This window comes from Palaemon carinicauda, chromosome 9, assembly GCF_036898095.1.
Source record: "Palaemon carinicauda isolate YSFRI2023 chromosome 9, ASM3689809v2, whole genome shotgun sequence".
NCBI classification, from domain to species: domain Eukaryota; kingdom Metazoa; phylum Arthropoda; class Malacostraca; order Decapoda; family Palaemonidae; genus Palaemon; species Palaemon carinicauda.
In genome coordinates, this window is record NC_090733.1 from 75,100,611 (window position 1) to 75,107,550 (window position 6,940).

Genomic DNA, 6,940 nt, shown 5'->3' on the forward strand with positions numbered 1-6,940 from the left:
TTTTCTTAGATTTTTCATATATTAAACTTGGATATTTGCAGATCACACACACACACACACATACACACACACAAAAAAAAAAACATGAGTTGCAATCACTTTAGGGTGGTCCCCTATTTATTTTTTGCTAGAATGACTGGCTTACACTCCAAAAATCAAACCATTGTGGTCTTCCACTACCTTGGGGTTGAGTTCTCTTGCTTGAGGGTACACTCAGGCACACCATTTTATCCTATTTCTCTTCCTCTTGTTTTTCTTAATTTTTTATAGTTTATAGATGAAAGATCTATTTTCATGTTGTTAGTTCTTAAAATATTTTATAGTCTTCATGACTTCTCTTGTAGTTCCTTTATTTCCTTTCCTCACTGGGCTATTTTTCCCAGTTGGAGCCTTTAGGCTTATAGCATCCTGCTTTTGCAACTAGGGTTGTAGCTTAGCAAGTAATAATAACACTAATAGTAACAATAATTATGATAATAATAAATAAATGAATAGTAAATAAAGTCCATATCATATTCACATAAATGTTAGTAATCTAAGAGAGGGAGGGAGAGATTACTTCATGTACAGTTTAACTTTTCATGTTAATGACCTTTGTATTATTGTTTTTGTACCTGTTTTTCAGGTTGTGTATTTTTGGTAATTTAAGAAAATTTTTTTTTTTTATTTCGGGGAGGAAGGTATTAGAGTAAAGTAAATTTTCTATTAAAGTAAATTTCTCATTTGTTTAAGTCAACCTTGTTCTAGTTTTAAGTGGTTTCCACTATAGCTTAAAGTAGTTTTAAAGTGGTGCGTTGTTGTTTGTTTCTCGCCTACTCCCCGCTTAATTACCTTGTTTTAAACTATTGTGTTAATGATTGTATTTTGTTTGCCCGAGTGATGACGAAAGAGTGTTGATGTCGGAGGTGGGTGCTCGGACAGAAGACAGTTCGGGATTGAGCACTCTCCCATCCACAAACATTAAACTGCATTGACCATTGAAAATGTTCCTGACGACTGCTTTTCTATTGAATTTGGACCACGGCTCTGGAAAGTGATTGACGGATTCTCGTCTTGGTTTATCGTCTGCAAGTGCTCTTGTCACCTGCGACTTGAGTGTTACCTTGCTTTTGGACAGTGTATTCCAGAGACTGGCCGGTGTTACTGTCACTTGCGACTGGAGTCTGCCCCGCCGTTTCCTGACGTGAGGGAGATCCCAGGAAATTGGCAGAGTTTTTGGCTACCTGGTCCCCGCTACCTATAGAGTCCTTTCAATGACGTCACTGGGAATCGCCGGCGGCCATGCTGGAGGACATACAAAGCGAAAACATGGCAGCTGCTACAGCGAATATGGACAATGAGAGCGACTTTGTCAAACAATTGTCGGGTGATGATAAGCGTTTTTACAAGCAGAAACTCGATCTAATTGATGGCCTAGATCCATACCAGATGCAGAATTCATTCAGTCAAAATATTGAGGATTTTCCCAGTATTTCATACATTGATATGGTAAACTACTTGGTACTGTCAGCCAACCCAGAACATGAGTGGGTATACATTTCCATTGAATAATCTGCTTCCAGAATTCGTTGTTTTTCCCTTTAATGCTTTTAAGTCCAAAATTAGATAAACACTGGGCCAATGAAGAGAGTGTTTATAATTATAAAGCTAATATTGATCATTTAGCCTAACCTTGTGTATTATAATTTTTGATTGTCAAAATGGATGTAAAAGTTTTGCATTATAATGTCAAATCTTTATCAGCTCATGCCTAACCATTGTGTTTGTGTTTGGTTACAAATGCTATAATTTCTTATATACATATAAACATATGATGAACAAACTCTATTGTAATGCTCTTGGATGATCGTTTTGCCTCCTTTCAATTAAATGCGCAAGTTTAATTATTTTTTCAATGTTTCATATATAACCTGAAGACCCCTTCGGGTTAAACCAGCTTTCAGATATTATTATTATTTATAATCAATGTTTATTCATCACATAGGCCTGTATGTCTGCACAATATAATACACAAATTAAAATAAATATAAATATACATTTAATTATATATAGGCATGAGCACCTTGACGAAATAGAGACCTAGGTAAGTAGCCTTTGTTAATATAGCCAATATGGGCGCTTTTAATTTTTGTTTTGAAAATCTGAGATGCCCCTTTGATGTTTAAAAATTGAGATGCCCCCTTCCCCACACACACTACACACTGAACTGACGATGATACTTGTTAAGTCACCTATGCGATCGGATATAGCATGTTTACACAGGAATAATGATACTTTTAGGGCCTAGCCGAGATTGACCTGATATGAAATGATCAGAACAAATACGTGCGTAGGGTAGTGAGGATTCACGTAGATCAGCCCGTGATATTCTGGTCAACCACAAGTCACGTCTGCGCTTCGATAATTCCTCTGTATCTTTGTCCTGATTCTGAATAACTGACGGTATGCGGTAGATACTCTGGTCATCTCTTGTCCTCCATTCCCACAGCCAGCAATAGCGCAAAAACTGGGCATTGTGTGAATGTGAATGTGATGAAATGGCTAAATATTCAACAGTTCAACCATAACTATTCACTGAACGCGTCTTTGTTTGTCCTCCAAGATGGCGGACCGGAAGTTTGATGACGTGTATTGAAAGGACTCTATTGCAGCTGCAGCGATGTTGGGAGCTTGCTAGCTCGTGAGGTGGTTCGTAGGGAGGCCGTTGCCAGGTAAGGCAGATTATCTCTGTTTGCTTGTTAGCGGATTATTGGACCTGGCATACTGTGCCTGCCCTACTTATTGGAAGGAAGAGAGGATGGCGTCCTAGGTTGTGCCTCTCCCCTCATTTATTCTTACTAAGAAGTGAGGAGCCTTGTATTTATTTTTTGTATTTAGGTTAGTGTATTCATGTGTATATCTTGTTTCATTTTTCTTTTGGCATGGTAACCATAGGTACGTTTATCCCGGTGAAATTAGTTTTAAGGTAGGTTTGCTAAGTTGTTTTATAATAGTGAAATTAATTATAATTATTTTCATGTGCTTAGTAGCTAAGACTTCCTTTAGTCTACTAATTGATTTAAGGTTAATGTCTGGTCTGGCCAGCTAAGTTTAAGGATCCTATTAGGTTAATTATTCATTTTTACTATATCATTGTTTGAGCCTTAGCTCATTAATTATAGGGAATCCTGAGTGTTTCAGGTTTATGGGTATTGGTTATTTTTGATTGTCTAGTTGTGGTATTTGCAATGTCAGACAAAGTTGACTTGTATATTTGTTAGATTTAAGTATTAAATATTGTAAAGTTTATTGAGTTGTTTTGTTTGTGCTGACCTTTAACCCTGAGTTACATTTTTACTGACAACAATCATTGAAAGAACTCTAGTTATGCCTCCCAGGGGTCGTAACAAATTGGCGACCGTGACAGGATTGTTCTCAGGTGTGCTCAGTGTTTTGGTCAGTTGAACGGCACTTAGTTTATTTTCCAATATTTTTGTAGTGATTATATTATATTACCTTTCTCCCCTGATATATTTATTACTATGGAGGATTTTGTATTTGATCCGGCCGAATTTTTAGGTTCGGTCGACTGTATTAAGCATTTGCCGGTGTTAAGCAGAAAACATTTAGTAGTGTGTGCGCAATGGTTAGATCTTTCGCTGAAGCCTGCGGGCTCTAAGAAAGAAGTCCTTTTGGCCATTCGTGATAGGATTTCTCACGATTTAGCGGAGGCCAAAAACTTAATTGAAGGAAGTAGAGATGATAGTGAAGGGGAAGGTAGTATTTTTGAGGCCTATTTAGAGGATGAACCTGTGAGCCTGAAAGCAGGCCTAACGTTATTTGATGATCCTCCCCGCACAGGTATTATTTTTGAAGGTCCCTCCGATATACACAAAGGTAGTGGTTCCACCAAAACCATTTATCCTAGGCCTGAGGAGCCTCTAGTGTCGGTTCCTGTGTTGGGAGAATCCAAGGAGGAAGTAGAATTTAAATTAATTAGCAAACGGATTGAGTTAAGGAAATTAGAATTTGAGGAGAACAAGAGGGTAAGGCGTCACGAGTTAGAGATGGCTAATATTAAATTAATTGCAGATGGCTAGGTTGCAGGGGACCAATATGATCAGTTCCCCCAAGGGAAATTATAATGACAGGTTTAATTTGGGTGCCGCCCTGAAGTTGGTGCCAGTGTTCGACGAGAAGAGCGTCCCTGAGTTCTTCAAGGCATTTGAGCGAGTTACTACTCGATTGTCTTGGCCTTCGGAAATGTGGACTGTATTGATCCAATGCAGGTTAGTGGGCAAGGCAATCCGGGTGTATAATGCCTTGGAGGAAGGAATTGCTAGGGACTACCAGAAAGTCAAAGCACTGGTCCTTAAGGCATATGATTTGGTACCTGAGACCTACCGTTTAAATTCAGAAATGACAACAAACACCGTTCCCAGTCATTTGTAGAATTTGCGCGGGTTAAGGAGAACCAGTTCGACGACTGGATAAAGAGTCGTCAGGTAGTGTCGTTTGCGTCGTTGAGGGAAATGTTGCTCCTTGAAGAGTTCAAGAAGGCTTGTAGCAAGGAGTTACGAGTTCATCTTGAGGAGGTTAAGGTAGTGAAAGTGAGTAACGCCGCCCAATTGGCCGATGAATATGTGTTGACTCATCGTTCGGGGGCCAGTAGCTTTAGTTATCCGGGTAGAACTGATCCATCTTCTCGGGTATTTAATAATGTAAATAGAGTAGAACCTTCCTCGCCTATGTCTAAAAATAATGCCAATTCTTTTTCAGGTGGTAATAAAGGGGGCATATCTGGAGGGCCTCCTCCTCAAAGTAGTTTTGGTAATAGAGGTATGCCCATGTCCAATACCCCTAATAGGTACAATAACCCTAATAGGTACAATAACCCAGATTCTGGACGTCAAAGAACTTGCTTCAGGTGTAACAAACCAGGACACTTCCAGAACCAGTGCCATGCCCGTAGGAGGTACCTGGAAAGAAATGGGCAGAATCCCGTATCATTGATTTCCACCAGTTCTGATGTTTGTGATAAGGGTGAAAAACCGCCCATAGTTAGCAGTAGCGTAGACAGTAGTAATAATCCCTCCGCTAGTCCTAAGGTTGCATGACTGAATTTTGACAAATATATATGGCCGGGTAAGATAATCCTTGAATCAGGCCACATCAATGTGAAGTTTTTAAGAGACACTGGCTCAGCTCGGTCTCTGGTGTTGGGTACCTCTTTATCTGGTTTGAAAGCGTATTCAGGTAATTATGTTGTTCTGGGAGGGTTCCCGAACACTGTTGTCTCTGCCCCATTGGTGGAGGTTAGGTTATCTTTCCCAGGATATGATGGGGTTACTGAGTTGGCCGTTGTGGAAAATTTCCCTATCCATGGTATTGACGGCATTTTGGGAAATGACATGCTTAACAGGGAAGGTCGTGAATTATTTCCCATTTTGTCTGTCAAGGCTTATCCTGTTTTGGTAACGACCCGTGCCTCAGCCAGAGCTGCTGAATTAGATAAGGAAGATGATTTGTTACTGAGTAGTTTAGAGGTAGATGTAGAAAGACCCGGGTCAGTAGATGAAATGGATAATCCTATTGTTATTAAGGCTTTAAAACCCAACTGGGACCGTTCAGCTTTCATTAAGGCTCAGAAATCTGAATTTAATTTTGAGTTAGGGGATATTAATGACCTGACTAGGCCTCGGTTTGGGTTGATCAATAATATATTGTATCGATTTAGTAGACCTGTGTCTGATGATCCGAGTAAGACTTCTCGGATTGAACAAATGGTAGTCCCTTCTCAGTTTCAGGAATCAGTAGTTAGTCTCGCTCACGATAATTTCTTTTCAGGTCATTTTGTGGTATGGAAAACTTTCCATAAATTGGCCCAGTATTTTTGATGGCCTGGGATGAAATTATCAGTAAAACGTTTTGTGAAAGAGTGTGAAGTTTGTCAGGTAAAAGGAAAACCCAACCAGATTATTCTGAAGGCCCCCTTAAATCCTATTCCTGCTATAGGAGAGTCTTTTTCGGAATTGGTAGTAGATGTGGTAGGTCCTTTACCTAAGACAAAAATGGGTTTTGAGTATATTTTAACGATTATGGATAGAGCCTCTAGATTTCCCGAAGCTTGCCCGCTGAGGAAAATAACCTCTAAAGTAGTTTTTGAAAACTAATTGAATTTTTTTCCCGATACGGTCTACCCCGGGTTATACAGACTGATTTTGGAACTAACTTCACAAGTAAAATGTTTAGGGGTAAATGTGCTGAACTGGTGAACTGGCCATTCGGCACATTACGAGTGTTCCGTACCATCCGGAGAGTCAGGGTGTGGTGGAGAGGTTCCACCAAACGTTTAAATCTATATTAAAGAAAAATTGTTATGCCCATGGCAGTGAGTAGGACAAGGAACTTCCGCTAGCCCTGTTTGCAATTAGGAATCATTCCAATGCCTCCACCGGTGTAGCCCCCTTTGACCTAATTTTTGGTCACAAAGTCCGTGGTCCTTTGGACATTTTTTGTGAAGCATTTGGTGCCGATCGAAGGGGGGGAATAAAGGTAGGAGAATTTGTGGATGATTTAAGGAAACGCATGGTTAGCGCCTGGAAGTTTGCAAGGGATAATTTAGGTATTGCGCAAAATAGAATGAAGGTTGTTTATGACAGAAATTCTAAAGCCCGTTCGTTTGAACCGGGGGAAATGGTGTTAGTTTTGAGTATGAACCCTGACAATTTTCTTGAACCTAGATATAAGGGTCCGTGGAAAGTTTTGAGGAAGTTGTCTGAGGTGAACTATGAGATTGAAGCTCCCGGTTCAAGCAGAAAGTGTAGGATTTTCAACCTAAACAGGTTGAAAGCCTATCATGGTAAGACTGTTGTTCCCTCAAAAGTTGTGCCCGAGCCAGTAGCTGTAGCTGTAGAAATGCCTCCTCAGGATTCGGAGGATTTATTGAATCAGGTTTCCT